General features: G+C 37.8%; 1 protein-coding gene across 12 annotated transcripts in view; it reads right to left on the bottom strand.

Moving 5' to 3' along the window:
* LOC134807944 (uncharacterized) overlaps positions 1 to 26,061 on the bottom strand; it is a 359,665-nt gene that overhangs the window by 184,464 nt on the left and 149,140 nt on the right. The gene's annotated exons all lie outside the window — the stretch shown is intronic.

Raw genomic sequence — 26,061 nt, 5'->3', positions numbered from 1 at the left:
TAGGGTTCTCAAGAGGGACAGAACTAATAGGAGATATATATATATATATATGAATTTATTAAGGAGTATTAGCTCACATGATCACAAGGTCCACAATAGGCAGTCTGCGAGCTGAGGAGCAAGCAAGCCAGTTTGAGTCCCAAAGCGAAAGTCCAATGTTTGAGGGCAGGAAGCCTCCAGCATGAGAGAAAGATGTAGGCTGGGAGGCTAAGCCAGTCTAGTCTTTTCACGTTCTTCTGCCTGCTTTTTATTCTGGCTGCACTGGCAGCTGATTAAATTGTGCTTACTTAGATTAAGGGTGAGTCTGCCTTTCCCAGCCCACTGACTCAAATGCTAATCTCCTTTGGCAATGCCCTTACAGTCACACCCAGGATCAAAACTTTGCATCCTTCAATCCAATCAAGTTGACAGTATTAACCATCATAGACCTTAATCCCATTAATAAGCGAGGAGCCCTCATGACCCAACCACCTCTAAAAGGAACCATTTCTTAACACTATTGCATTGGTCATCAAGTTTCAACACAAGAATTTTGGAAAGGACTCATTCAAACCATAGCAAAAGGTGAACATATTTTACATTATGTGTGGTGAGACCTGACATCTTTACTTTTCTTCTCAACAACTAGAAATCTGATGAAAATGAGAAAGTTTTAAAGAGATCAGAGTAGTTTTTTGGTAGATTCTTGGTTCAATAACCTAAGTAGGTCATTTTCTTCAGTAACCAAAATAGTTTACTCCATAGTGGTAATTCTTCCATTCATCAATGTAAATTCTAGGTAGTTTTCCAAAGGTGAATATGAAAATAAGAGCTTTTAGAAACTGAAAACTTTGCAAATGTTTATTGATTAAGTTGGTCAAATTTACTTTGTGGTCTAGGTCATCAGCCAAGTAGATAACACACATAGAAAAGTTCTATTAACAATCATAACAAAATATTGATTAATAGATTTCCCATATCCAAGTTACTTTGATCTTTACTAAGTGTCTACCCTCTAGTAAAGCACCAGTCATTGTTTCCTGGTTTGATTACTCATAATACTCAGGAAACAAGAAGGACCCACCTTCTATCTCATAAAATGCATCATTTTGCTATGTACAGCACCAATGGGAAAACAAGTTCAGATGTAACATGTTATGAACCCTGCATTCTTTTATTAGAATTGGCTAATTACCCAAGTTCTAGATGGTAAATGACATAATGTTCTTATTTAACAGCAGGTTCCTCACGTAAGATGCAGAACTGCTTTTAGAGTGCCATAAAATTTGATTTATGCCACTGCTTGCCAAACATTAAATTTCAGTATTTAAATAGAAAACAAGGATGAACATCTCCTCCAGCCTAAGTATTGTTTTACATTGCATTGAATGTTTCTGAAAGAATCACATGTTCCTAGGGGATAAAGGTATTTCCTAACCTCTTTGTATATGTTTTTAAAAATGTAAAAGCATAATAACTTCAAAAAAGTTATAAATGAATAAATATGTGGATGATGTCAATGTTACCTTACTTGACTATAGTAATCATTTTACTATCTATCTATCTATATATATATATCAAAATATCTTGTTGTACACCTTAAATGCATACAATAAAAATTGTTAAAGGTGTAATCAACAAAGTATTAGGATGGCTGTTACCTTAAGTGGGAAGAGATAAGGAGATGAGATAGGAGGATTTCATAGCATGTTTTTGTCAATATTCTAGTTTCCGTATGGGACTTTGGTGCATGGGTAGGAAAAACAACTTCTATCTTAATACCTAAAAGACTTACCTAAAGTCAAACTAAAATCAGTAAGAATATGAATACAGAAAGTAATGGCACCTGTAAATGTTTTTTCAATTTGAAGAAACTGCTTTTGAATCATATACAAATATCAACAAAAAATATATTTTTTGATTTTTCTAATGTAATTTATTTTTTCAAAGAAGGGCAAACTACGTAAGAAACAAAAAATAAAAATGTTCAGTATAAAGAATTGATTAAAGAAAAGTAACTTCATAGAAATAAACATAAATGGTTTGAATAATGGTTTTATCATTTGTAGGGTAAAATAAATGGAGATAACTTAGTCATTTTAGAAATACATTTTTTCAATTGTGAACCTCATTTTTAACGCAACCTATAAGAACCAGGTGAAGAAATACTTGTGTGACTCTCTTCTCTGCCTAAAGCTCACTCACTTCCAACCACAAACCTTAACTTCACAAATTGTTTTCACTACATAAGGAACCTAAAGTATATCAGCCAATGGTCTGCTCCTTAATTATAAGCTTTCTTTAAATAAAATTATAGAAGTTTTCATTAACAGATATGTAAGCACATAAAATAAATATTAAGTATCTACTGATGATCAGGGGTAGAACACAGCTTATTGATTTCCCCACTGCTTCCTCCCAAGTCCTCTAATATATGCCATGTCCAACTTCCAAGTACCACACCAGCAGCTCTTCTTCTGTACAGCAACTCAGCTGGACAACGAACACCTGACATTCAAACACCTTAGGCATATGAATGTCTGACTGGTCCCATGCTGAGGTCACAGATACTTCTCCACAAATCCTCATTAGCAAGAAATTTGACCTGTGTTAATAGCCATTGCATTCATGGAAGGAAATTAAGATATATTTCTCCTTTGGAGTTTTAGGCTGAAACCAGGGAATCATCTTGTAGTAACAACATGGCCTCCAGGAATCCACAGATGTCTATTTGACTCACTATATTCCTGAAATGTAACTCTAAAATCTGTCTTATTGACAGAGTTAAATGATAAGATTAATTTTTATGCTGGGGACAGCTATGCAGCTTAACTCCTAAGTCAAGTTACCAAGAGACATTTTTCCCTGGTCTTCCAGGGAAATACCTTTCCCAGATATTTTGCATTCATTTCCTCTAAAGTTCAAGACAACCCTATATAGCAGTTACGAAGTTCTACATTTCACAGATGAGAAAACTGAGTTGTCAAAGTTCACAGGACTAGTAAATGCTGGGCCTGGCATATGAATTGACATCTGTCTCAATCTGAAGGCTGCATTCCTTTAATTTTAGATGAACAATTTTAAACTTACCAGCAAACTGGATAATTTTAAAAACCACAAGTTCATTGCAACCGAACAGGCATAACAGAGGAGGTAGATTAATTCAAAAGCCAGTTTACACTGCCTTTCACACGAACATTTGGAAACTATAAAAAGTCTAATGAAGCCCCTCTTCATCCCCATTTGTTTATTATAACAATGTTGTATTACAAACAAAATCCTCTGCCAAAACTGCTTTAAATGCCTGATAGGTTTGTTTATTTTCACCATATTTCTACTTTTTCCCAGAGTACAGACCAGCTCATTTCACCCCACAGTGTGTTACATTGTACTGTGCAGGGGTCTGGAGGTGGAAGTGGGTACACAAACTTCTTATTCTGGTCTTTTTGGTTTATAAAAGGTTGCCCAGTGAGGGCCCATAACGGTTTTTGTGAAGGGCCTACTATTGGAAATATTATCATTTATAGTTTTTGTAAAGGTTTATTCTTAACATCAAAATTATAATTTGAATCTAATGTCTTCAACTTTAAGAAGACATGATCTACAATTTAACATAGCTTCAGGAAATTAAGAACTGTTATCTTTAGGAATATTAAAATAAGCCACGAATATCAGATGTGGATTAAGTGGATAAAGAAGTGAAGTGACTCTCTATGAATGCACAAATCCTTGAAGGACTCATCTCCAGTAAGCAAGGTGGCACTTATCGGAAGTGGGCTAGGAAAAGCAATCTCTAAGATGAAACAAACAAACAAAAAGTTTGCTGGTAAGATATAGGGTTATAATTTAAGACTAAAGTGTTAGAAATCTAAGGACCCCAGAATGACCATTATAATGAAGCAGCCCAGTGAAGAGCATTAGAGGACAGTGCATATGAGTCACTTGGGGGTCATGTTAAATTTCACTTCTGATCATCTGTGAGTTCCTCAGTAAAGCCTGCAACTCCCAGGTGACCCAAGGTTGCTAGTCCTCAGATCATACTTGAAGTACCAAGGTTACGGGTTATTTGATTATGTATCAGTGTTACTTAAACTCTGTGGTAGAAAAAAGACTATAGTTAGGAAAAAGTGGCCATGCCAAATTAAACTAGGGCAGAAATTACAGGGTGGTAGAGTCTGGATGTGTACCTGCCAGGACATCATGGGAAGACCCTGGCCTTAGAGTCCCCAGTGGGCTCCTGACTGGCAATAGACCTTGGATAGGTCTCCTCCAGGGTTAACATTATGAATTCAGTAACCTACTCTGTTCTCATATGGCCAAAGAGACAAATACTGGCACATGTTGGAGTATTGCAATTTCTGCAATAATTTATTAATTTATTTAGGAATCACATCTGCTTGCCATAGCTGCACGCTATGACTCTCTACCTCCCCAATCACTTTTCTCACTGCTTCTGGAAATGCTTCAATATGGAACAGAAACTCTTGAATCCAAATCTGTAAATAGCTTTAAATGACAGAAAGCACAAACATGACAGAAGCACAAATCTTCCGATTAGAACTAGTTCGTAAACCCATGCATCCCTTCTCTCAGGAGACCATGCGTTGCTCAGGCCTCTCTGTTCTTTCTAACATCTGTAGGTTCTCCATTATGCACACTGAACTGTAACAAGGCTGGAAATTCATTTCTGCTCCGTGGTTATATTACCTCTCTACTCATGATATATAGAGCCTGATGGTGAATGTGCCATTGGAAACTCTCCATACAGGCTTTGAAATCATACAAGCAGCACAGATATTGATGATGCTAATGAGAAGAGCACCTGTCTCTTCCTGTTAGCAATTACACCTAGTTGTCCCTTTGCCACCCACAATTCTCATGCAGCTTTTCAAAGAATCCTGTGCTTCTCCATCTCTCAATAGCCCTCAACAATATGGCCTTATATACAAGTCTGATAGAATGCAGTATCAAAGTACAGAGCTACTTTAAAACATATCCCTATATAGAATACGAAATATAGAATGGTTCACTCTAGTAACATGTTTGTAAAGAAAATAAGTTGAGCTGGTTGGTAATTCTTTCAAATATCCAAACTCTCCATCTATCATCCCCACACATCCACCCACCCTCCCGTAAACACCAAATGATTATTAGTCACGGACTGCAGGAAAAACAAGGGCATGGAAGACAGACGCTGTCCTTAAGATATTGTTAGTCTCTGAAGTAATATCAAATTTTCCATTTAAACACTCACTAATTTACTAAATCCTCAGTGAGCACCAATGATATGCCAGACGCTGTGCTAAGTGCTAAGAATAACTATGAACAAGACTGACATGGGCCCTGCCTTTCCAAACCTCATGCTGCAGTGAGGGAGACATAAAAAAATTGCACAGCCCATGATCTAGCAGCTAAGAACCAAAGAGGGACAGAGACACTGTTGCAGTAGTTCAAGGAGGCAGAAACCCATGTCCTGTTGGAGTGGTCAGGGAAGGTGCTAGGAAGCAGTAAAACTTGACTGGAACTCAAATAGGTAGAAGGAATTCAGATACTCCAGGCCTTCTAAGATGCCAGCTAGTTCCTGGTGGGGGTGGGAACAGAAAAACTTGAGAGAGATTTCCTAGCTGAAGAAACGAGACTGGCTGAAGTAGAAGTTTCCGTTGTGCATTTTTCCTTAAATTAGGTAATACCTACACTTGGGAGTGCTTGGCTAGGTGCAAGGGATATAAGAATTCATGAACATCATCCTGAAGCAACAATTTCCCTAAATGGTAATTTAATACGTTTGTGTGTGTGTGTGTGTATGTGTGTGTGTAATGGAATGTAAAATTTGCATGAATGTTTAAGATGTAACAGAAGACTTCACAGACAAGTTTTTTGTTTTTTTTTTTTTTCTCTGTATCAGGTCACTTTGGCCTCTACAGCCATGCCATTCCATGACTGCTAACACGCCAAAGTTTCTTTTCTATATGTTGAAGAATTTGCTGATGGGAAGGATGAAACCCTGTTCTTCTGAGAAATGAGATATATATCAGGAAAACTGGCTTGAGTCGTTATATGAAAGGCTAAATACCAGACTAAGGATATCAGGTTTCATTGATGATGTTAGAGAACTGAATACTTTCGATCTGAGCCAGGACTCATGAAAGCAGGCAATGACTACATTTCTGAGTCTCATTGGTTGTAAATACGGGGACATGGATACTACATGGGTCTTTATCTGAGCGCCAGGTGTGAAAAAGGAAACATAAGAAAGGACAAATGAAATAGATACAGGCAAGATATATACACAGTATGGTGTTCCTGGAGCAGGTAAGAGGTACAGGTATATGTGATCTGGGTACTGCACACCTAAGGTGCTTGGAAAAAACCATCAGAGTCCTAGGACCACTAAGAACATATATGGTTCAAGCTTGATTTCTTCCTAGTGGGTGGGAGACTAGGAAGTTTTCTCCATGTTGGTATCAGTCTTGGTTCAACATGGAAATTATCATTTGTGGTTTTTCTCACTGCCAGGTCTCAAGGTGAGATGAGGTGAGAGAAGCAGCCACCTGGGTCAGCCCCAGATTTAAATTGCTAATTTTTGCATGGAGGCAGAAGAAAGGAGGAACTGTGAGGGATTATCTCTGCATTTAGAAAGAAATTCTGGCCTTTTCTTCTAGATATTCTGGGGAATTGCGATTGGACTACTACTTGGAAGGATTTCTCCAGGATATACCCCCTAAGTGGGTAGGAAAATGACTCACAGGGAGTCCCAAGTTATCTTAGGGTCTCTTTGCCTAATAGGTCTGCCTCTCTCCATCCCACTCCCATCCTAGAGTGGGGCATGGCCCTGTGTAGGCAGACAACATTTTCCAGGCCAATTGTAGATGTTCCTGAACACAAAGCATCTGGTGAAGAGAGGCCACTGCTATGCAATAGACATATAAGGTCAGCCACAATTGCAAGCCACGTATGTAATTTTGAATTTTCTAGTGGTCACATCAAAACTGCAAAATGAAACAGATGACATTTATTTAATAATATGTATTTTTTAACATAATATATCCAAACTACTATAATTTAAATGTGTTATCCATATAAAAATTAAGAATAAGACATTTTCAGTTCCATTTTGCACTGTTTCTTTGCAGTCTTTTTTTGCAGTCTTTTTGCACTGTTTCACACAAACAGCACATCTCAATTCAGACTAGCCACACTTCCAGTGTGCAATAGCCATGTGAAGTTAATAGCTAGTGTACCGGACAGGCAGCTCTGATGGTTGGATCTTGAGCCTGTACATGAGAGTGATGCCTCCAGGGCATTCCTGAGATAATCAAGGTCCAGAAATACCAAGTCGCTTGCCAGAGCTCACACAATGTGTCAGAATCTGAGCCAAGACTAGATCAGAAGTCTGCAAATACTAATGTACCCTGGCTTCTCTCTTCTTCACAGTCACAGCTAAGGTGTCACTAGGCTCTCCTAATTCTTTGGAGCCTTCTCACATTATTTCTGTCCCTTCCAGCTGCTACCATCCTACTCAGGCCCCAAGTGCCTACTCACTATGGCAATATCCTCCTACTTGATGTGCTTGCTTTTAGTTTCCCCTTCCAGACCCTCCTGCAAAGTCTGAATTTAGCACAGTTCTGATTAAAATCACTCTGCAGTGAGTCCCTATTTAAAACATATATAGACAGAGACTTGATTTTAGAGCAATCTTAAGTATACAGAAAAACTGAATAGAAAGTGAAGAGTTCCCATATACCCTCTCCACCTCATCTCAGCCTCACTGCCCCACCTTGTTAACCCTGTAGTTGCATCTTGCATTGGTGAGGCACATTTGTTATAACTGAAAACCAATATCAATACATTATTATTAACTAAAGTCCATAGTTTACATTAGGGCTCAAACTTGGTGTTGTACAATTCTGTGAGTTTTGGCAAATGTATAATGTCGTGTATCCACCATTACAGTATCACACAAAAGTGTTTCACTTACCTAAAAATGCCTTGCTCCACCTGCTCACTCTATTCCTAAACCCGGCTAAAACCCTTGGCAACCACAAATGTTTTTGCTGTCTTTATAGTTTTGCCTTTTCCAGAATGTCATATAGTTGCAAACATACACATGTTGAATTTTCATTTGACTTATTTCACTTAGGAAAATGCATTTAAGTTTCCTTCTTGTCTTTTCATGGCTTAATAGCTCATGTCTTATATAGAATAATATTCTGTTGTCTGGATGTTCCAGTTTGTTTATCCATTTTGTAGATTACATTAAATTTTCTTTTTTTTGTAACAGGAGAAAAGGGTGCTTATTTTTTTCTTTCTTTTAATTTTTAATTTTTTTTATTTCAATAGGTTTTTGGGGTAACCAGAGGTGTTTGGTTACATGAATAAGTTATTCAGTGGTGATTTCTGAGGATTAGGTGCACTCATCACCTCAGCAGTGTACACTGTACCCGATGTGAAGTCTTTTATCCCTCACCACTCCCCACCCTTTCTCTGGACTCCCCAATGTCCAATGTATCATTCTTATGCTTTTACATACTCATAGCTTAGCTCCCAAATATGGGTGAGAACATACGATGTTTGTCTTATTTATTCCCGAGTTACTTCACTTAGAATAGTAGTCTCCAATTCCATCCAGGTTGCTGCAAATGCCATTATTTCATTCCTTTTAATGGTTCCATAGTATTCCACGGTTTCTTTATCCACTCATTGACTGATGGCAATTTTCTTTATCCACTCATTGATTTATGGGAATTTTCTTTATCCACTCATTGATTGATGGCAATTTTCTTTATCCACTCATTGATTGATGGGAATTTGGGCTGGTTCCCTATTTTGGAAACTGCAAATTGTGCTGCTATAAACATGCATGTGCAGTTTTCCTTTTCGTATAACTTCTTTTCCTCTGGGTAGATACCCAGGAGTGGGATTGCTGGATCAAATGGTAGATCTATTTTTAGTTCTTTAAGAAATTTCCACTCTGTTTTCCATAGTGGTTGTACTAGTTCAAATTCCCACCAACAGTGTAAACATGTTCCCTTTTTACCACATCTATCTATCTTTTTTTTTTTTTTCCGGCCATTCTTGCTGGAGTGAGGTTGTATTGCATTGTAGTTTTGATTTACATTTCCCTGATAATTAGTGATATTGAGCATGTTTCCATATGCTTTTTGGCCATTTGCATATCTTCTTTTGAGAATTACATATTCATGTCATTAGCCCACTTTTTGATGGGTTTATTTTTTCTTTTTTTTTTTTCTTACTGATTTGTTTGAGTTCCTTGTAGATTCTGGATATTAACCCCTTGTTAGATTGTGAAGATTTTCTCCCACTCTGTGAGTTGTCTGTTAACTCTGGTGATTATTTCTTTGGCTGTGCAGAAGCTTTTCAGTTTAATTTAGTCCCATCTATTTATCTTTGTTTTTGTTGTATTTGCTTTTGGGTTTTTGGTTCTTTGTTGCATTTACATTTGCTTTGGTTTTTTGGTTCTTGGAAGTCTTTGCCTAAGCCAGCAACTGGAAGGATTTTTCCAAGGTTATCTTCTAGAATCCTTATGGTTTCAGGTCTTAGATTTAAGTTTTTGATTCATTTTGGGTTGATTTTTGTACAAGGTGAGATATGAGGATCCAGTTTCATTCTTCTACATGTCCTTTCCCCATTTTATGTTTGTGTTTGCTTTGTCAAAGATCAGTTGGCTGTAAGTACTTGGCTTTATTTCTGGGTACTCTATTCTGTTCCGTTGGTCTATGTCCCTATTTTTATACCAGTACCATGCTGTTTTGGTGACTATGGCCTTACAGTATAGTTTGAAGTCTGGTAGAGTGATGCCTCCAGATTTGTTCTTTTTGCTTAGTCTTGCTTTGGCTATGTGGGCTATTTTTTGGTTCCATATGAATTTTAGGATTGCTTTTTCTTAGTTCTGTGAAGAATGATGGTGGTATTTTGATGGAAATTGCATTGAATTTGTAGATTGCTTTTGGCAATATGGTCATTTTCAAAATATTGATTCTACCCATCCAGGACCATGGGATGTGTTTCCATTTGTTTGTGTCATCTATGATTTCTTTCAGCAGTGTTTTGTACTTTTTCTTGTAGATCTCTTTCAACTCCTTGGTTAGGTATATTCCTAAGTATTTTATTTTATTTTTGCAGTTATTGTGAAAGGGGTTGGGTGTTCTTGATTTGATTCTCAGCTTGGTCATTGTCGGTGTATAGCAGAGCTACTGATTTGTGTACATTAATTTTGTATCCTGAAATTTTGCTGAATTCATTCATCAGTTCTAGGAGGTTTTAAGACGAGTCTTTAGAGTTTTCTAGGTATGCGATCATATTATCAGCAAAGAGGACAGTTTGACTTCCTCTTTACCGGTTTGGATGCTCTTTATTTTTTTCTGTCTGTTTGCTCTGGCTAGGACTTCCAGTACCATGTTGAATAGAAGTAGTGAAAGTGGACATCCTTGTCTTGTTCCAGTTATCAGTGGGAATGCTTTCACATTTTCTCCATCCAGTATAATATTGGCTGTGGGTTTGTCAGAGATGGCTTTTATTACCTTAATGTACGTCCCTTCTATGCCAATTTTGCTGAGGGTTTTAATCATAAAGTGATGCTGGATTTTGTCAAATGCTTTTTCTGTGTCTATTGACATGATCATGTGATTTTTGTTTTTAATTCTGTTTGTGTGGTGTGTCACATTCATTGGCTTATGTATGTTAAACCGTCCCTGCATCCCTGGTATGCAACCCACTTAATCACGGTGGATTATCTTTTTGATGTGCTGTGGGATTTGGTTCACTAGCATTTTGTTGAGGATTTTTGCATCTATTTTCATCAGGAATATTGGTCTGCAGTTTTCATTTTATGTTATATTCTTCCCTGGATTTGGTAATAGGGTGATACTGGCTTCAAAGAATGATTTAGGGAGGATTCCCTCTTTCTTTATCTTTTGGAAAAGTGTCAATAGGATTGGTATCAATTCTTTTGAATGTCTTATAGAATTCAGTTGTGAATCCATCTGGTCCTGAACTTTTTTATTGGCCATTTTCTAAATACCATTTCGATCTCACTGCTTGTTATTTGTCTATTCAGAGATTCTATATCTTTCTGGTTTAATTTAGGAGGGTTGAATATTTCCAGTTATTTATCTATCTCCTCTAGGTTCTCTAGTTTATGTGCATAAAGGTGTTCATAGTAGCCTTGAATAATCTTTTCTATTTCTGTGGTATCAGTTGCAATATCTCCCACTTTATTTCTAACTGAGCTTATTTGAATCTTCTCTCTTCTTGGTTAATATAGCTAATGGCCTGTCAATTTTATTTATATTTTCAGATAACCAGGTTTTATTTCATTTATCTTATGTACTGTATTTTTGTTTCAATTTCATTTACTTCTGCTTTGATCTTCATTATTTCTTTTCTTCTGCTGGGTTTGGGGGTCAATTGTTCTTGTTTCTCCAGTTTCGTGAAGTGTAAGCTTAGATGATCTATTTGTGCTCTTTCAGACTTTTTGATGTGGGCATTTAATGCTATGAGCTTTCCTCTTAGCATTGCTTTTGTTGTATCCCAGAGGTTTTGATAGATTGTGTCACTATTATTGTTCAGCTCAAGGAATTTTTAAATTTCCATCTTGATTTCATTGTTGACCCAACAATTATTGAGGAGCAGGCTATTTAATTTCCATGGTTTTCAGGGTTCCTTTTGGAGTTGATTTCCAATTTTATTCCTCTGTGGTCCAAGATAGTACTTACTATAATTTTGATTTTCTTAAATTTACTGAGACTTGTCTTGTGTGGTCTATCTTGGAGAATGTTCCATGTGCTAATGAATGAGTGTATATTCTGTGGTTATTGGGTAGAATGTTTTCTAATATCTCTTGAGTCCATTTCTTGTAGGGTATAGTTTAAGTCCATTGTTTCTTTGTTGACTTTCTGTCTTGATGACCTGTCCAGTGCTGTTAGTGGAGTATTAAAGTCCCCCACTATTACGGTGTTGCTGTCTATCTCATTTACTAGGTCTAGCAGTAAATTTCTTACAAATTTGGGAGTTCCAGTGTTAGGTGCATATATATTTAGAATTGCGATATTTTCCTGTTGGACTAGTCCTTTCATCCTTATATAATGTCCCTCGTTGTCCTTTTCAACTGCTGTTGCTTTAAAGTTTGTTTTGTCTGATATAAGAATAGCTACTCCTGCTTGCTTTTGGTGTCCATTGACATGCAATATCCTTTTCTACCCCTTTACCTTAAGTTTATGTGAGTCTTTATGTGTTAGGTGAGTCTCCTGAAGACAGCAGAAACTTGGTGGGTGAATTATTATCTATTCTGCCATTCTGTATCTTTTAATGGAACATTTAGACCATTAACATTCAATGTTAGTATTGAGATGTGAGGTGCTATTCTATTCATTGTGCTAATTTTGCCTGAATACGTTGTTTGTTTTTTCATTGTGTTGTTGTTATATAGATCCTGTGGGATTTATACTTTAAGGAAGTTCTATTTTGGTGGATTTGTTTCAAGATGTAAAGCTCCTATTAGCAGTTCTTCTAGTGCTGGCTTGGTAGTGGTGGATGCACTCAGCATTTGTTTGCCTGGAAAAGACTGCATCTTTCTTTCATGTATGAAGCTTACTTTCACTGGATAAAAAATTCTTGGCTGATAATTCTTTTAAGGAGCCTAAAAACAGGACACCAATCCCTTCTAGCTTGCAGGGTTTCTGCTGAGAAATCTGCTGTTACCCTCAAAGGTTTTCCTCTACAGATTACCTGATGCTTTTGCCTCACAGTTCTTAAGACTCCCTTGTCTTGACTTTAGATAACCTAATGACTACGTGTCTAGACAATGATCTTTTTGCAATGAATTTCCCAGGTGTTCTTTGAGCTTCTTGTATTTGGATGTCTAGATCTCTAACAAAGCCAGGGAAGGTTTCCTCAATTATTCCCTCAAAGCTGTTTTCTAAATTTTTATATTTATCTTCTTCCTCAGGAATTATTCTTAGGTTTGCACATTTAAGATAGTCCCAAATTTCTTGGAGGACTCGTTTGTTTTAAAAAATTCTTTTTAATCTGAAAGCCTTGTCTTTGAGCTCTGAAGTTCTTTCTTCTGCTTGTTTGATTATATTGCTGAGACTTTCCAGTGCATTTTGCATTTGTCTAAGTGTGTCCTTGATTTCCAGAAGTTGTGATCATTTTTCATTTGTGCTATCTATTTCACTGAAGAAGTTTCCTTTCATATCCTATATTATGTTTCTGATTTCTTTAAGTTGGACTTCATCTTTCTCTGGTGCCTCCTTGATTAGCTTAATAGTCAGCCTTCTGAATGCTTTTTTTTTTGGCAATTCAGAAATTTTATCGTTGTTCGGATCCATTGCTAGTGAGGTGGTACGATTTTGGGTGGTGTTAAAGAACCTTGTTTTGTCATATTACCAGAATTGTTTTTCTGGTTCCTTCTCATTTGGATAGACTATGTCAGAGGGAAGATCTGGGACTTAAGGGCTGCTATTTAGATTCTTTTGTCCCACTGGATGCTCCCTTGATGTGGTTCCTCCCCTTCTCCTAGGAATGGGGCTTCCTGAGAGCCAATCTATAGTGATTGTCTTTTTCTCTTCTGGGTCTAGCCACCCAGCGGAGCTACCAGGCTCTGAGCTGGTACTGGGGAATGTCTGAAAAATGTCTTGTGATGTGATCTGTCTTCAGGTCTTGCAGCCATGGATACCAGCACCTGCTCCGGTGGTGATAGCAGGGGAGTGAAGTGGACTCTGTGAGGGTCCTTGGTTGTGTTTTTGTTTAGTGCACTGGTTTTGTGTTGGTTGGCCTCCAGCCAAGAGGTGGCACCTTCAAGAGCACATCAGCTGTGGTCATATAGGTAGCATGCAAACTTGCCCTAGGGACACCGGGGTAAGTATTCAGGTTTCTCAGGTGGTGGGCAGGGCCATAGAACTCTGAAGAGATTATGACCTTTGTCTTTGGTTACCAGGATGGGTAGAGAAAGACCGTCAGGTGTGGGCAGGGATAGGCAGGTCTGAGCTCAGCCCCTCCTTGGGCAGGGCTTGCTGCCGCTGCTGTGGGGGATGGGGGATGGTTCCCCAAGTCCAGTGAAGTTATATTCCCAAAGGGATTATGGCTGCCTCTGCTGAGTCATACAGCTCACCAGGGAAGTGGGGAAAAGCCAGTAGTCACAGGCTTCACCCCGCTCCCACACACTCCCACAGTGCCCCACCAACAGCACTGAGTCTATTTTTTGGCAGCCGGTGACCAGGGCTGAGAACTTGCTCCAGACCACGAGCCTCCCCATTGAGAAAGCAAGCAGACTCATAGTTTTTTGGTGTCCCAGGGAGCCTACAGCAGTGATCAAGTTCCTTCAAAGGGTCTGTGGGTTCTCTCAGCTTTGCTGGTATGTTCCTACAGTAGTTCTTGAAGCAAAAGTTCATGATGTGAGTCTCCACACGCTGCTCTATCCATCTGATCGAGAGCTGCAAGCTAGTCCTGCCTCTTATCAGCCATCTTAATTGAGATTTCAGATTACATCAAATTTTCTAATAGGTGATCATGTCATCTGAAAATAAAGGTAGAATTATTTTTTTCCCTCTTCAATCTCAGTGACTTTTTTTCTTTACCTTATTGCACTGGCTACAATCTCTGGCACAGAGTTAATTAGAAGAGGTTGAAGCTGTCATTCTTGTCTTCTTCCTGATTTTAGAGAGAACATATTCCGTCTTTTTCTGGTATGGTGTTTACTAAAAGTTTTTAATTTGATAATTTTATGGAGTTGAGAAAGTTTTCTTCTGTTTCTAATTGGTTGATTTTTTTCATCAAGAATGCATGTTGGAAATTTTTTTCAAAAGCATTGTCTATTTTTATTGAGATTGCCATTTTTAAAAATTTTTGGTATGTTAATGTGATAGATTACATTGATTTTTGAATATTATGCTAATTCTGCATTCCTTGGATAGGTCCACTTAGCCATGGTATATTCAATTTACTAAATTTTTGCTTGAAATTTCATAAATATGTTCGTGAAACATTGGTCTGTAGTTTTATTGTGATGTCTCTGTCTGACTTTCATATCAAAGTACTACTAGCTTCACAGAATGTGGTGGATAATAGTTTCTCCTCATCAAAATTTTCTAGAAGAGAGTATGCAAAACTGGTCATATTATTTTTTATGTTTGGTAGATTTCACCAGTGACACCATCTGGGAGTTTTCTCTGAAAAAAAAAAGTTCTTTTTTTACTACAAATTAAATTTCTTTAATAAACCTAGGGCTGTTTATATTATCTAATAATTCTTGAGTGAGCTTTGGTAGTTCATATCTTTATAGAGATTTGTCCATTTCATTTAAGTTGCTGAATTTATTAACATAAACCTGTTAATACTATTCCCTTATTATAGTGTTAATATCTGTAGAATCTGTACTGATCCCAGCTTTCTCATTCCTTATATTTGTAATTTGTGCCTTCTCTATTTTTCACGCTCATCAATCTGGCTAGAGGTTGATTGATTTTATTAATCTTCTTAAAGAGACTGTTTTTGGTCTCACTGATTCTCTCTACTGTTTTTCTGATATTAATATCATTGACTTCTGCTCTGATCTTTCTTTCTTTTTTTCTGCTTACTTCGAGTTTAAGTTGTTCTTCTTTTTCTTGCTTCTTAGGGTGGAAACTTGAGACCTTTCTTCTTTTATGAGGCATTTAATGCTATAAATTCCCCCTAATTTCTGGTAAAGCAGTCTCCCACAAATTTTGATATATTAACCTTCACTTCAGTTCAGTTCAAAATGCTTCCTTTTCTCTTTGGATTGCATCTTTGACTCACAAGTTATTTATAAATATATTATTTAGTTTCCAAATATTTGGGAATTTTCCTGAGGTCTTCTAGTTGTTGATTTTTAAGTTAATTCAATTGCAAAATCATTTGCTTTTGCCTCTTATTCCCCGATCTGCCATTTCTAAACCAGCATTGTGGTTTCTTACTTGTGACTTTATAGCTTTCTCCACTTCTCTAGCCAGCAAACTCCTATGTCTTTGTCAATGCCCACATCAGATACAGTGTTTTCTGTAAAATCTTCCCAAGCTCTTCCAGATGAAGTCTGTTGCTTTCTCTTTCATGCCTGCAAAATCCTTTATGTGCACTGATTTAAGGGTTCCTATCACACTGGGCTGCAGTTATGAGATTACAAGTTTGTCTCTTCCACTAGACTCTGAGGCCCTGAAGGTCAGGGCTGAAGTTCTATGCAGGTTTGTCTCTGCAGAGCCTGGTGTACAGCAGTATACAGCAGTTTCTTAAATGAATGAATGAGTCAGTGACAGAGCCACTTATTTTTGAGTCCCAAGCCTATCCCTCCAGCTCCCGGAATGACTCAACTACTAAAAACAAAGAGAAGATGTGACTATCAAGAAAGAGAGCGGGAGGAATAAATAGGCTTCTTTGTGTGAGAGAGAACCACGGACATGAAGCAGGCCTCTCAGGTATGGCAGGATGCCTGCTTTATGTCCAGGTTGACTTTGTGCCTGTAGGAACTGGGCTGGTGGTTATAGACCAGGTCTGGTCGGCCTTACCTATGCAGATGGTAACCAGGCCACCTATGAGTGAGTGCAGCCGACACAAAGCAGCACCATGCAGGTGTTCCCCATTCCAGCTGTGGGAAGCTGCTGGCTGAACACGGGAAACCATGTCTGCACCAGGCTTGGACCTGTGTGTGCACAGCAGTGTGTAGGCACATGTGTGTATGTTGGGGGAGTTGGGGGTGACTAATGGAGATGAATGATTACTTAATCTGAACTCATCAGGAATAAAGAGCCAACAGATTCCTTATTTCCATCTCTGCCTGCACTCAAGTGCATATACCAAAGTCTATGGTTTACATACTTTCCTAGTGATTTGATCTAAAAATATTTCACCTTTCCTAACCTGTGCCTGTCAGTGACTAACATTATCATAAAAAGTGCACTTTTACTGGGATTCCATAGCAGAAAAGGAGGCTCCCCTTGTAATATTACATGCCCTTTTAGGAAATTAACTTTTAAAAAAGACATCAGAATATCAGAATACTGAGCTTCCATGGGCGACTGTAGCTATCAGATATGACAGATATTGAATGGCTTTTCTCAGGGACCTGTCCACTCAATGTGTTCCACCATACCGCTTACAAAGCATTGCAACCAGAGTTTCCTATTACTCAACATTATGTGTATTATTCTAAGTATAGAGGCCACTAGAATATCAAGAAACATATGGCACATCTTTCTAGCAATCTGGGATTCATCACTGAAATGCACACTCAGGATAGCTCAGGAAGATACCTACAGAAATGAATGGCTTGACTAGGAAAGGTTAGACCTTTGTATGTCTCTATCTGCAGCTTTGTCTAGCATTTTTCCTATTATTTCTACACAAGCCTGCTGTGCTCCTAAAATACCATTCTTCTTAGCAATCTGGGGTGGGTGGGGACAGACTCCTGTAGATCCCCAAGTCTTTGATCAGTATGTAAAACTTTCAGGTAAGATCCTACCAAAAGGGCTTCCTAACTGCTTTGGCTTTTCCAGTAAATTAATGGACTCTATCCAGTTTGTATCTGGAAAAGCTTTTCGCTATTTAACTAAAGATCAGGTAAGAATAATTGGACACACACTCCGGCATTGGAACTTGATAGAGTTTACTCTGGGACCTTATGGAGGACAAAGGATGAATGACATGCTGTAGATACTGGCCTCAGTCCCCAGTGTCTCCTCTTTAAGGAGCTGGTAAAAAACTTAAACCCATGTGGGTGGAGCTCCAGGTATGTGTGAATCCTTTTGTGTGTGGTCCATGCAGGGGGCCCACAGAGTCAACCCGGGTTGCTTGTTCCTTCTTCTCAGCTGTCTTTGAAAACTCGGACCATATTCTTTGATCCCATCAGGGTATAGCTTCTCCTCAGTGTGTGCTGCACAGTGATGGCTGCATTTCTAAGAGAACACTCGGAGACCAGACCTGTTGTCTGGTACTCTCTCAGAAAGAGTGAGACCAAGTCCTGGAAGCCGACTTCACCCAGTCTGTGGGGAGCTGCCTTATTTCCTGAGAGGTGGCTTTTCATTTACATTGATCCAACTCACTCTGGGCTCTGGATGGTGAGAGAAGCAAGCCTTTTTGATTTGATGCTTGCAGACTGACCACCTGTCCTTCAGGATCCTAACTCTAAACTTGTAGTCTTTTCCTGCATCACCCATTCCTGAAGAGAACATTTTACTTTCTTCTGCTGATGCATTTATTTTTTGTTCCACCAAAAAAAAAAAAAAAAAAAAAAAAAAAACTGGTGCAGCATCTACATCTCAAAATAAACAAGAATCCTATTTTGTGACTTCATTTTGCATACAGGGGTAGGAATTATCAGTAAAGCAACTAATGAGAGGTCTTCAACAAAGCAGCTCCTTACCAGATGTTTATGTAATTTACTTACTCAGTCATCAAATCATTCCTGTGTTCACATTCTGTACCAGATACTGTCTTACACAGTGGGGATACAGAGATGAACTCACTCCTGCATTCAAGGAGTTCATAGCCTGGTGGGTTGGCAGCCATCTAAGCAGCTAAGCATATTAAACTGTTGGATGGACTATGCTAACAGTCTGTGGAGGGTACCCCGGATTCTGGGAGAGTGACCTGGGGTAGAATTGGTAGTGGGAAGGTGGAAGGAAGACTATGAAGAGCAGGCATTGTCATCAGATAAACTAACCTTGAGTCGTGGCCCTGGTTCTGCCCTTTACTAGCTGTGCATTGTTAGGAAAATTACTTAACTTCTCTGGGCGTTAGCTTTATTATCTGAAATCAAAATAATTACAGTGAGATTTTGGGGAAGATTAAATGAGATCATATTTATAAATCAATTAGCACAGTTATTGGCACCTGGTAAGTGTTCAATAAATGTGATTTATGCATTAATTATACAATTATTATTTTCTAAGCAGTGGCCGGGTCAACTCCTGACATGATAGAAGATCTGTGCTAAAGATGAGATGGGGAAAGCCGACAGCGATTTCCTATCCAGGTTACAGAGATGACCTTTTTTCTGTTTATTGGAAGCTGTCAGCCTGACTTGATTTGCTGTAAAACCCACTTCTTTTCCAGTTACTGGTTGGGAAATTTTATCCCAAGTTATCAATTTACGAGGTGTATGGCAGAAGCAAGCCTGCGGATGGTGCAGCCACTCTATCTGGTTGTCTGCCTCGGCAATGCCTCTTTTCTCCAATTCCGTTTTCAATAAGCAGAGAAGACTGAAAATCCTCCGGCCCCTGGCATGGCTCTGTCTGTGTTCTGGACAAGTGCCAGTTGTAAATGGCTCCTGCTTTTCTTCTGTTAATACTGTGTCTGCATGTGTACCTATCTAGGCCTTTGTTTAAAAATTAAGAAGTGCGTCCAGACAGTAAGTGCACAGAAATGTAGACGCAGGCCAAGAAAAAGAGTGTGGCTGATATTAAATACAGTGGTGAATAAGTATTTAGAACCTGAGAAATTGTAGTAAAGATTCATTCAAGTTTTTTTCACCCACAGATTTATTCAGTATAATTTAGGATAGAGGGTATGCAGTGCCCAGACACAGAACCAGTGATACTTCTTATATACAATCTTTTAATTAATTGATTCAATGTGCAAATTTCCCTCCAGCCTTTCTTTTTCTTCATTAACACCAGCGAAAATGAATGGAATGTGCAGATTTCTTCAGAAACCTGTCTCAGGTCACCCGTGATGCTGGGAGTCATTTGTGGTAATAGTCCCTTAAGCCCACCTTCCATCATCCCTAGATTTTGAACCAAAGTACCAAGGCTACAAAGGACATCAGTATCCATTCATGCATTTATTTAACCAGTGTTAGATGCATTCCTATTGCATGTAAAACCCTGTGTAATGTTCTATAAGAAATACAGGAATAAATAAGACAAGTCCTTGTCTCCAAGGAGCTCATATCTAAAGAAGGATGCATACTACTCCATATCCAATATAGGCGGATACAAAAAAAGGAGCAAAGATGAGTCAAGGTTATTAAAAGAACCTGATGTTTTTCATCTATGTTAAATGAATCATCAATAGTTCATTTTTTAAAGGGTAGACAAAGTCATTATTATATCTTTACTAACTATGCATAAATTGCAACTAATTAAAGAGTTGAACATTTAAACCAGATATTTTGGTGGATGTCCAATAGACATATTGTCATGTGACTGTACGTACTCAGATTATCAAAACTAATATTTCTAGAATTTTTATAGTAAACAAAGTGCTTTTGGTGTTAGCTTGTGTATATATAGCTGGTATTAAATAAATACTTTTATACATTTATATATATATATATTTAGATTTGGAGATGCATTCACTTATAAGATCACAAGAGTTGAGTTGTGTCAATAGAACCCATTCTTGTAAAAATCAAACTTCAAACATTTCTCTTGTCCTCAGATTGAGGTACAGTATACCTGAAGCTCAATGTTACTTAACATGATAAAATAAATCTAAAACAAAAATCATACTAAAGTAAATACCCTGCTTACTGCTGAAATTTTAGAAGTCCTCCCGTTAAAGTCAGTGACAAGACAAACTGACACACTATCACTATCTTCAGCTCACATTATATGGGAGGACCTAGTTAGTGAAATCAGACAAAAAAAAATGAATATGTTGAAAGATTCATAGAAACAACATCGTTATTTGATGCTGTCATGATTGCCGATCTAGTAAATACAAGAAAATCTATAGACAAATACTAAAACTAATAGATGTCAGGAATAGCAGGAATATTTTTCATTTGCACCTGCACATCCACTCTCTACTCTTCACTCTTTCAGTGCCCTGGGAGACTGACTTCTATAAGCGTCAAATGTATTTGGCAGGTGGTGAGAAGGAAAAGGGGCAAAGGCAGGAGATCTATCAGAAGGGAGGACAGGGTGTTAGTCTCCCAACTCTGCTCCACCACTGGCTAGCTGATCCCTTCCACCAATGTCTTAGCATCTGTCAGGCAGACTTCTCCACAGGAACCTTCTTGTCTCCCTGCGCTCCTTCCTCTGGTCCCTTCAGGTACAAAGGTGCTAATGAATCCTTGCTATTCCTAGCCGTGACCTACTGCATTACCACTAGTAGATTTCACATACCCTCTCACACCTCTGTAAATTATCCCTTTACTAATCTCTTCTCAAATTACCCTAATTTGAGTGTATCTTTTTCTTGTTGGGCTCCTGATTCTTACAAGCAATTTTGATGAGCAGAAGATCATCAAATATAAATCAATATTCTTTCTATCCATTATCAGTAACCAATTAAAATATGATTTTTTAAAGATTCCAGAAATTAGTCTGGAATGTGTCAGATATTTACAATGAAATAATTAAAAATTTTAAAGGATATTAAAGAAAACCAGAATAAATATATTAAATTATAATGTTCACTTTTGGAAAACCCAATCTTGTAAAAATATCAATTTTCCTCAAAATTAGTCTGCAAATCAAATGCAATTCATATAAAAATTCCAATAAGATTTTAATGAAATGGAATCATTCCAATCAATTCTAAAATGTATAAGTTATGATAAAAATCTAGGAAGAGTTAAAAATCATTAGAGAAGGAAAGAGTCTATGAAACAGAACCAAGAGGAAAAGAAAGAGGTAGGAAAAGGAAGAATAACTTCTACTAGAACCCAAACCTTACTTAGAGCTATAGTAATTATAAAAGAATATATTTACACAAAAGGAGAATAACAAATGTACAAAATAGAGAGCCCAGAAAGAAATCTGCATGTTAATGAAGATGTGCTTTATAACCAAAAAATTACATTAGAAATCACTAAGAAAGTTGATTATATGAAAGATGTTAACATAATAGGCTATCCATATGGGGGAAAATAATAACCTTGTGTAAACAGTACTAAAACACAAACCGAAATATAAAAAACAAAAACTTCTTAACAAAATAACAAAAATAGAAAACTATCTTTATCATCCATGCATAGAAAGGTATTTTTAAATAATACACCAAAAGAAAAAGTTATGAAATAAAAGATCATCTCATTCTACCTTTATGCTAACTCCATGTTAAGAAGAAAAAAAAAAAGCTTTGTTGCATCTGTTTTTTGTTAGTTTGTTTTTTGTTTTTGTTTTACTTCTTAGGAAGTCCCATATAACTTGCTCTAGGTGACACAGATGAGACTTTATTCCAGGTCTCTTGGCCAAAATTCCAGTGATTTGGGAAAACTGTTGCTATTTCCTCCACTCCTCTTAACCATATGACCCTTTCAGTCGCTTAGTCATGAGAGCTCACTGATCTCATGTGTTTGAGTATTTGATGATGACCATCTTAGAGTAGTTGGAAAGGTCCCTGAAGCAAGGTCCCAGACTGTGTTCCAGGAAGAATAATCCAGAAAGGCTGAAAGCAGAGAGGAGAGGAAAGCAGGCTCTTGTGTCTTAGGTAGCGCTAATGCTTGCTAACACGGGTTTTCTTGCCACATCAGAGAAGGGACACCTGCCAAGACCACCATCCTTCCAGCCTTGGGTTTTTTCCTCAGGTGGACTCCAAGAGGTCCTTTAGAGTAGAACTGCATTGTGACTAGACAACGGACCATAACAGTTTCCTTCCTAACATATAATGCACTGTTGTCTCTTAATTGATTCAAATTTCTTTTAGACCATCTCTATAACATCAAATTTTCAAACGTTACTCCCTAGTCCATGAGGTAGAATATCTCTGCCTGCCACAAAACTCCCCTTAGTCTTTAAAATTCAAGGTTTTCAAGCCCTGGGATTTGGAAACTAGGTTAAATGCAGAATATCAAGCCTCCTGATTATTTGATCAACTCTTCCCACATGCAGGCCTAGTCTCTAAATCCTGGCATGGTGTATGCCTAGGAACCCATCTGTTATTCTCTCATACCTACCTGACTGTGATGGAGCACTTCAGCTACAGCTGAGCACCTGTTTTTGAGAGTAAAATGTGAGTCTGACTCTGATCTGGACAGGACCAACACATGCCCCACAGTTACGTTATCACAACAAATTTAATGGAAGGTGAGGAGGTTGATGAGGATCTTGAACAAAGCTATCATCAAAGCCTACATTTTAGTACTTCTTGCAGGTGTGTTTGGTTGCTTTGTGCCCATAATCAGGAACTACAAACATGGCTACCAGTTTGTTTTCATTCTTTGTTTGGCTGTGTCTAAAGATGTCGAAACAACCTGTCAGTTTAACACGAAGATATTAGCTGGTTCATTAGACATATTCACTTATCTTTTGACAATGCAGAGATGGAAAAACTGGGAGCTAGCCTACCCTCTCCCTTCTCTGGCCTCCTTTCAGCCCACCTCTGGTGCATTTATTGCTCTGTGTAATTTGGTTGCAAGATGTGAGAAAGGTAACTCAATTTGAGACCTGAGGAGTGAGCAGAGTGGCTTTGTGGTTCATGGTTATTTAATCTGCTTTACCTCTCACAGTGAGTGCTACTATAGCTGTAGAATGTGTAATACTTAATGAAACTCAATACACTTGAAAATCTCTATTTCTGGTCTCTGGTTGAATGAGGATAATTATTACAGTAATTATTAGATTATTTGCGATAATAAGAATTTGCTCATTATCTTCACCTTTGTCTTCAAAGTATTACACAAACACTGACTTGATCCTTTAAACATCCTCTGCTTGGCCTGTTCACATTGGTCAACTGCTACATGTCTTAATCTTGGAACATAGCAGAGGAAATACCCCCTTCCTGCAGCTATGTTCTGTAATGACAACTTTCTGAGGTTGTGGCTGCCCTTTATCTGCAACCACCTTCCTTCTGGCATTCGGTTGACTGAATACCTACTTATATCACGGCTGAGTGATGAGAGATGTGAAGGGTACAATGCACAGAACTTAACAAATCATCTTCCAATGCACATTTTGCAAGTAGAGGTGGCTATCTAAGTGTATAGGGATTTGTTTAGAACTTGGGGTTATGGGGATTAGGGAGAGACGGGTCACATGTACATGGTACAAGCCATGGGTACAAGGGGACATGGTACGAGCCACACAAATGCAGAAGTATAAGAAGTCTCAGTGCATTAAGACAGTCAAGCTGGGGCATGAAGAAACTCTAATATCATGGTCTGACTGCAGTATTTGCTGTGGCTAGAGGGACTGCAGTATTTGCTATGGCTAGATGGACCAAAAACATTTTTTTCCCTGGTTGGGTTTTTTTTTTATTTTGTTAAGCAACCAAAAGGAAGATAAATATCTATCTTTATATTCTAATTAAAACATCTTCATTTATTTCAGACAACAATTTGCTTGATAATTTTATCTTTATAGACTTTTAAGTGATAGCATACTTGAGTGAGTCTGGTAGCCTTTAATTGCATAGCTGTGCAATAGTATAAGGAATGGGTCTCCGCTCAGATGACATTTGCCAGCAACAAGCTTTTGAAGAATTGCTTTCCTACCCAAACACAAATGACATGGAAATTTTTTCCTTAAGCTGAGTGACATTTTTCAGTTGACATTTATGTTAATTTATTTGTATAACATACAATGAAATGTTTGCCTATTTTAAATTAAAAATGAATTTTATTTCTTATTTCTTCTTTATAAGGAAGCTATGTTGCCTCCAAATGGAAAATACCATTTAGAGAGCTTTAGTTTTTCTGGTGAACACAAAGATCCCTTGCTGAATGTGGCACAGCACACTCTGGGTGAGATGCTTCACTCAGACTCATGACAGCTTGCTGAAAGAAAGATTTCTGAGTCAGATATGAACTTGGCAGTGAAGAAATCTGTTAAACATCTTCTCTGCTTATCAGGAAACATCAACTGAATCCCCCAGTGGCTGCCTCTGACTCCTAGTTTATTCCTATAAGAAGGCAGGAAGCAGCTCAATGCTGAGACCTTTCCCTCATATCAGTTTCTGACCACCTGGGAATAGTGAAAAATCCCAGGGCTTGGAATCAGAAGACCTGAGTATCTCTCAGGCTCTAGGACAAGATCACTCTAAGGCCTTCGTCAAGATACATTTCCATTCTGAGCCTCAATTCTCCATTTAGTAAATAAGAAGAAGATTTCTGGCAAAGATGACATATTAAGTTTATATCTGGTACACTTTATCAGCTTTCAACATAGAGTAATGACAAATTAAATATAAAAAGAGAAATGCAAAAAGACATAGTTGGGCTCAAATAGCAAATATCAGCATGAACAGAAATAGAACTTCAGTACAAAGCACAGAGCACAACTGGAGCCATAAACCTTCTTTGTCACAATTCAAACCCTAGCAGTGATAGTCAGTACTCCCATTCTCATGGAGGAACATGGATCCATATAAACTAGAAGACTGAAGCTGGATTCAGTGTCTGAAATCAAAGGCTGAATAAGTTCCAAACCATAACTTGAAGCCCAAAGAAGCTGTTGCATATTCTACCTACGGCTTATGCTTATAGGAGACAGTGATCATAGGGTGCAGGAAAACAAAGACAAAGACCAAGAATAGAGCCATACTACCTGCTGGCTTAGTGATGGGATATGTAATTCCCACAATTCTGCCACAAAGAAGAGATGCCAAAATGCCACTAGACGATGTGGGGCTGGCCTGTAGGTTCAAGAGCACTAAGAATTCGCATCAAAAAACCTTCTTAGTAAGAAAACATATAAAGGGGAATATGAGGAAAATAAACTTTCACATCAATCTGAAACTAAAATTTAAAATGTGCTAATAAATTATATCATAAGGAAGGCAAAAGATACTAACAGATTGAAAAGTTTAGTTTTCTCCAGGTTAAACTACAAATTATTAACAGGAAGGTAGCTAGCAGACCTCAAAATAGATGGCGTTTAAACAACAGAGTTCTAAATAACACATAGGTTAAACAAGAAATCTGAAAAAAGTTCAAAAACATTTTAAATTAAAGTTAAATTAAAACAACTTATCAAAATTTGTGGGATGCAGCAGAAAGCAGGGCTTAGAAACAAATTTACAAATTGAATGCACATATAAGAAAAGAAGAAAGATCTCAAATCAATAATCTAAATTTCACTCCAGGAAACTGAGGAATAAAAAGGAAGTTAAATCCAAAGTAAACGCAAGAAAAGAAATAGTAAGAATTAGAACAGAATCCAAAGA

Source organism: Pan troglodytes, chromosome 12 (assembly GCF_028858775.2).
Source record: "Pan troglodytes isolate AG18354 chromosome 12, NHGRI_mPanTro3-v2.0_pri, whole genome shotgun sequence".
NCBI lineage: Eukaryota > Metazoa > Chordata > Mammalia > Primates > Hominidae > Pan > Pan troglodytes.
This window is presented reverse-complemented; position numbering and strand designations above follow the sequence as displayed.